The sequence below is a fragment of the Neophocaena asiaeorientalis genome, unplaced genomic scaffold (assembly GCF_003031525.2).
Source record: "Neophocaena asiaeorientalis asiaeorientalis breed wild unplaced genomic scaffold, Neophocaena_asiaeorientalis_V1.1 scaffold662, whole genome shotgun sequence".
Lineage (NCBI taxonomy): Eukaryota > Metazoa > Chordata > Mammalia > Artiodactyla > Phocoenidae > Neophocaena > Neophocaena asiaeorientalis.
Window position 1 is genome coordinate 735,219 of NW_020176110.1, and position 7,056 is coordinate 742,274.

General features: G+C 34.0%; 1 pseudogene; it reads right to left on the minus strand.

Annotated features, from left to right (window-relative positions):
* Positions 1–2,945: 2,945 nt before the first annotated feature.
* LOC112391588 (ATP synthase F(0) complex subunit B1, mitochondrial pseudogene) lies at positions 2,946–3,747 on the minus strand (annotated as a pseudogene).
* Between the last annotated feature and the right edge of the window lie 3,309 nt (positions 3,748–7,056).

A 7,056-nucleotide genomic window follows, 5' to 3' on the forward strand; every position in this document is an offset into this window, starting at 1 on the left:
AATAGTCATGTACCAAAAGGTTCATTGCAGCTCTATTTACAATAGCCAGGAGATGAAAGCAACCTAAGTGTCCATCAACAGATGAATGGATAAAGAAGATGTGGCACATATATACAATGGAATATTACTCAGCCATAAAAAGAAACAAAATTGAGTTATTTGTAGTGAGGTGGATGTACCTAGAGTCTGTCATACAGAGTGAAGTAAGTCAGAAAGAGAAAAACAAATACTGTATACTAACACATATATATGGAATCTAAGAAAAAAAAAAAAAAGAAGTCATGAAGAACCTAGGGTAAGATGGGAATGGAGACGCAGACCTACTATAGAATGGACTTGAGAATGTGCGGAGGAGGAAGGGTAGGGTGTGACAAAGTGAGAAAGTGGCATGGACATATATACACTACCAAACATAGAATAGGTAGCTAGTGATCTAGTAGGCATCATGCCTGGTACTAGGTACAGGAGAAAATAGGAGACATCAAGGTAAACAAAGTTGTGAAGAGCAACTTATAGCACCTGGGATGAATTGGGCATGAAATAAGAAACAAAACAATTAAGCAAAATTGTAATTAACTCACTAAAGGAAAATGTTACATACTAAAAAGCAAAATGTTTAAATGATTTGGGGTTTCATTCACTGACCATAAAACAAAAAATGAAAACATAGAGTTAGTGAAAAGAAAGTCTAAATTCTGGACTTGTTTTGTGAGGATCTCCTGTCCTTGTTCTTACGTCCTTCCAAATAAAGTTCAACATCCAGATCTTGAATGAATGGTTCTAGATCCTAGAGGGTCCAGAAGTCAACGCATTCAACAAAAATAAGGTCTTCCCAAACACTCCTGAAACTTAACTTTAGCCTGGTTTGACTCAGGTTTAACTTTCAGTCATTTGTTTTCTTGTAACTTTAGCATGCTGCAAAACAAAATAGAAATGTCAATAAAAAACATACATTGCCAAATACATTGGAACATGAAAAAGGTCACAGGGGAGAATTTGACAACTAGTGATAAAGTTAAATTTGAAGTACATACAATTGGCTGATGTAAGTATAATTTACTTGTCAATATAACAGTCCTTAAAAAGATCACAAAATCAGGAGGATATAAACTATTACACTAAGGTTGAGTTATAATATTCTTTCTAGACATTAGCAGGATAAATTGAACTGAATGAAGCAAAGAAATGTACAATGTGGATTAGGGAGAGGGATGGACTGGGAATTTGGGGTTGGTAGATAGATGCAAACTATTACATTTAGAATGGATAAGCAACAAGGTCCTACTGTATAGGACAGGGAACTATTTCTAATCTCCTAGGATAAACCATAATGGAAAAGAATATTTTTTAAAAAGTCTATGTGTGTAAAACTGGTCACTTTGCTGTACAGCAGAGATTGGCACAACATTGTAAATCAGTTATACTTCAATTAAAAAAAAGAGAAACGTACGGATGTGAAAAAAAAAAAGATGAAGTAAAAGTAAAATGTAATACAGGAAGAATAAGCTAGTTGAAAATATCAAAGCAAAATAGCCAGACTGCAGCGAGAAATGAATTCTTTGGTGTGATGTATCCATTATCTGATTTTGGATTTAAATGCAAAGTAAAAATATAAAAAAAGCTTTGACATCATAATGTATTCTCTTTGCAGATATCTGAATTGATTCTTACATGATATGATAAATATCTGTGAATAAAAAACCCACATGGCTTCTAGTTTTATCTCCTCAGCCAGTTATTAACTAATCTTTTCTAAAGTCCAACATTAAATGGATACCAAAAAACCTAGCTTCATTTATTTTACTCTGAATGACATTTAATAACTTTAAAGTTTTTTTTAACATGAAGACTTTTCTTACACTTTTGTTTAAATGCTATTTGATTTTACTTTATCTTATTAAACGCCCTTAGTACACCCTTAACATGTCTATGTATTTTTTGCCTTCTTTTTAAGTGATTTATTGAATTGATTTTTCTTTTTTTTTTTTCTTTTTTGTACTGAAGTAGAGTTAACTGCCAATCTGCCAATCTTATATTAGTTTTGGGTGTACAAAGCTGTGATTCCATACTTTTATAGATTATGAAAAATACAAAGTTATTACCCTATTACTGTGTGCTTTACACTATATCCTTCTGACTTATTTTATAACTGATAGGTTGAAATTCTTAGACCCTTCACCGATTTAACACATCTGCTCACCCATTACCCTCTGGCAACTACTAGATTGTTCTCTGTGTCTGTGAATCTCTTTCTGTTTTATTATATTTGTTTGTTTTGTTTTTCAATTTCCACATATAAATGAAAACATATAGTATTTGTCTTTCTCTGTGTGACTTATTTCACATAAATAAGGCCCTTTAGGCCCATCCATGTTGTCAAAAATGGTAAACTTTCATTATTTTTTATGGCTAATAATAACCACATCTTCTTTATTTATTCATCTATCAATGGACACTTAGGTTGCATCCATATTGTGGCTATTGTATTGAATAAATATTGCTAAAATGAACATAGGAGTGCATTATCTTTTCAAATTAGTGTTTTCATTTTTCAGATAAATACCCAGGAGTGGAATTCCTGGTTTGTATAGCAGTTCTATTTCTTTGTTTGTTTCAACTGTCACCTTATTGCAAGATGGTTGAATTAATTAAAAATTTAAACTATAACTTGATAATCTTTAGTCCAGTACCAAATTTTATTCAAAGCAAACTGCTTATTCAGAAGTGATCATGGAACAATTCAATGCAGAGCAAGAAGAATGAGAGAAACATCTTACTGGCCAATAGACTCTTATTTCTTGCATTATATGAAACTCAAAATTTCATTTTTAAGAAAGGTCAACTCTAACTTCAGTAGACAGCGATATACAAAGATTCTGTCACATAGGCTAGTTTCCATTTAGTCAATCAACTATTTCTAGCTCTCTCAGTTGGGATAGATGCATTTACAGAACTGGATGTGCTTTAGCCTTCTTTGCGAGCAGCTTTAGATGTGCAATGCACTTGTCAATTGTCTCCTTCTCCTCCTGTGCATAGATGCTCTGCACCACATGCTTCTCCACCCAGACTATCATGTGCTCTTGTTCCTTTTGACGCATCATATTCTGCACAGAGATACGATAGTCCAGGCGATTCTTTATCTCCTTGTATACTCTATGCAACCGTTCCCATTAAGTAACCTCCAAGGCCATAGCAATGTTATTCCTTTGGACATCAAAAAGGTAATGGAGCTTTTGAACCAGTGCCTGCTGTGACTTCTTCAGATCAATCTCATCCTGGATTTGTTTGATGAAAGACTGTTTTGCCTCTTCCAGTTGGGCAATTTTTTGCTCATTGAGTTTATCAGCAAATTCCCCAATAGAGGCACCATATTTTTTAACTACATAGACAAGCAATCCTATTGTTGATATGGTGGAGAAAGTCTCTGGAGTTATCACGTATATTTCTTTGGAGAGTAAATATAAGATAAGCCCAGTTCTGAGCACATAGGTTACTGTTACACCAGTTTCAGGATAAAGGAACTGGAAGATCTCCTCAGGTATCAGCCCAAAATGAACTTTTTCTCCATATTCAGGAAGAGGTGGTACAGAGGCAAGACTTGGCGGCCCTGTATGAAAGATCCTTGTTGCCTGCAATACCCCTGGACTGAGGAGGGCTGCACTCTTCAGAGAGGGGCCTGCTGCAGTGGCAGCAGAAAGTACCACCGGGTAGCATCTACACAGCAGTCTTGGTGCTCCAGTAGCAGTTCTATTATTAATTTTTGAGGAAACTCCATAATGTTTTCATAATTGAGTATGATGTTAGCTGTAGGGTTGTCATAAATGGACTTTATTATATTGATGTATGTTCCCTCTATACAATTTTTGTTGAGAGGTGGTTTTTTTTTATCATGAAGGGATGTTGAATTTTATCAAATGCTTTTTCTGCATTTATTTAGGTGATCATGTGATTTTTATCCTTTGCTTTGTTAATATGGTGTATTGCATTGATTAATTTGTGGATATTGCACCATCCTTGCATCTCTGAAATAAATCTCAATCGGTGACGTATGAATCTTTTAATGTATTGTTGAATTTGGTTTGCTAATATTTTGTTGAAAATGTTTGCATCTATGCTCATCGGGGATACTGGCCTGTGATTTCTTTCTTTTTTTTTTTTTTTTGGTAGGGTCTTTGGTTTTATTATCAAGGTAATGCTGGATTTGTAGAATGAATTTGGGACTTCCCTGGTGGTGCAGTGGTTAAGAATCCATCTGCCAGTGCAGGGGGCATGGCTTTGAGCCCTGGTTCTGGAAGATCCCACATGCTGTGGAGCAACTAAGCCTGTGTGCCACAACTACTGAGCCTCTGCTCTAGAGCCCATGAACCATAACTACTGAGCCTGTGTGCCACAAATACTGAAGACAGTGGTCCTAGCACCCTTGCTCCACAATAAGAGAAGCCACATGATGAGAAGCCCTCACACCACAACAAAGAGTAGCCCCCACTCACCACAACTAGAGAAAGCCCCTGTGCAGCAACAAAGACCCAAAGCAGCCAAAATATAAATAAAAGAAAAAGAAAAGAAAATTTTAAAATATATATTATTTTAAAAATTATATGTTTAAAAAAATAAAGAATGAGTTGGAAGTGTTCTCTCCTCTTCAATTTTTTAGAATTAGGTTGAGAAAAATATGTGTTAACTCTTCTCTTTAAATGTTTGGTAGATCTCCTGTGAAGCCATCTGGTTCTGAACTTTGGTTTATTGGGAATATTTTGATTACTGATTCAATTTCAATACTAGATTTTCTATTTTTTCTTGATTCAGTTATGGAAGATTGTATATTTCTAGAAATGTATCCATTTCTTCTAGGTTGTCCAATTCAATGGCATATAACTCTTGGTAGTATTTTCTTATGACTGTATTTCTGTGACATCAGTTGTAACTCCTCTTTCATTTCTAATTTTCTTTGCATTCTTTCTTTTCTTTTCTTGATAAGAGGCTGACTAAAGGTTTATCAATTTTGTTTACCTTTTCAAAGAATCAGCTGTTAGTTTCATTGGTCTTTTCTATTGTTTTTGGTCTATATTTTATTTATTTCCACTCTGATCTCTATTATTTCCTTTCTTCTACTAACTTTGAGCTTTGTTTTTGGTTTGTTTGTTTTTTTTCTAATTTCTTTAAGTGTAAATTTAAGTTGTTTATTTGAGATTTTTTCTTGTTTCTTGAAGTAGGTTTGTATAGCTACAAAATTCCTTATTAAAACTGCTTTTGCTGCATCCTATAGATTTTGGAAAGTTGTGTTTCTATTTTCATTCATCTCAAGGTATTTTTGATTTTCTCTTTTATTTCTTCATTGACCCATTTGTTTTTTAGTAGCATGCTGTTTAGTCTCCAAGTGTTTGAGGTTTTTTCCAGTTTTCTTCCTGATATTGATTTCTACTTTCATAACGTTGTTGGAAAAGATGCTTGATATGATTTTAATCTTCTTAAATTTATTGAGACTTGTTTTGTGACCTAGCATGTGATCTGTCCTGGAGTATCTTCCATGTGCACTTGAATAGAATGCATGTTCTGCTGTTTTGGATGGAATATTCTGTAGATGTCTATTAAGTCCATCCAGTCTAATGTGTTACGGCCAATGTTTCCTTACTGAGTTTCTGTCTGGATGATTTATCCATTTTTGTAAGTGGAGTATTAAAGTCTCCTGGTATTATTACATACTGTCAATTTCTCCCTTTATGTCTGTTAATATTTGCTTTATGTATTTGGATGCTCCTGTATTATGTCCATATATGTTTACAAATGCTATATTCTCTTTATGGATTGACCTCTTTATCATGATGTAATGCCCTTTTGTCTTTTGTTATAGCCTTTGTTTTAAAGTCTACTTTGTCTGATAGGAGCATTGCTACCCCAGCTAGCTTTCTTTTCATTTCCATTTACATACAATATCTTTTTATATCCCCTCACATTCAGTCCATGTGTGTGTTTAGCTCTTAAGTGAGTCTCTCATAGGCAGCATATAGATGGGTCTTCTTTTTTATCCATTCAGCTACCCTGTGTCATTTGATTGGGGCATTTAGTCCATTTACATTTAAAGTGATTATTGAAAAGTGTGTATTTATTGACCTTTTGTTACTTGTTTTCTGATTGTTTTTGCAGTTCTTCTCTGTTCTTTTCTTCTTTTTTTAGCCTCTTCCCTTGTGATGTGATGATTTTCTTTAATGTCATGTTTGGGCTCCTTTCTCTTTTTGTGTGTGTATGTATTGTAGGTTTTTGGGTTTTCGTTATCATGAGGTATGTTTATATCTATATGTAGATTTAAAAAATATATGTATGCATATGTAAATATACATATATATTTAAGCCAATAGTTGTTTAAATTCAACACCTTCTAAATGTTCTACATTTTTTACTCCCCCGTCCAACTTTTATGTTTTTATATCATATTTTACATCTTCTTATGTATCCCATAACTGCTTACTGCAGTTATAGTGATTTTTATGACTTTTGTCTTTTAACCTACCTACTAGCTTTTTATGTGGTTGATCCACTGCCTTTGCTATATATTTGCTTTTACCGGCAAGATATTTTTCCTTTGCATATAAACATATTTCTTATTATGGCCTATTATTTTCCACTTAAAGAAGATCCTTTAACATTTCTTGTAAGGCCAGTTTAGTAGTGATGAACTCTTAGTTTTTCTTGTCTGGGAAACTCTTATCTCTCTTCAATTTTGAATGATAACCTTGCCTGAATGATATCCTGGTTGTAGGTATTTTTCCTTTCAGTATTTTAACTATATCATGCCATTCCCTTCTGGCCAGCAAAGTTTCTGCTGAAAAATCAGCTGATTGCCTTAAGGAGTTCCTTTGTATGTGACTCTTTGTTTTTCTCTTGCTGCCTTTAAAATTATCTCTTTAACTTTAAATTTTGCCATTTAAATTATGATATGTCTTGGTGTGGATGTCTTTGGGTTCATCTTGTTTGGGACTCTCTGTGCTTCCTGGACCTGGATGTGTGTTTCCTAGTGCAGGTTAGGGAAATTGTTCACCATTAAGTCATCTCATATAT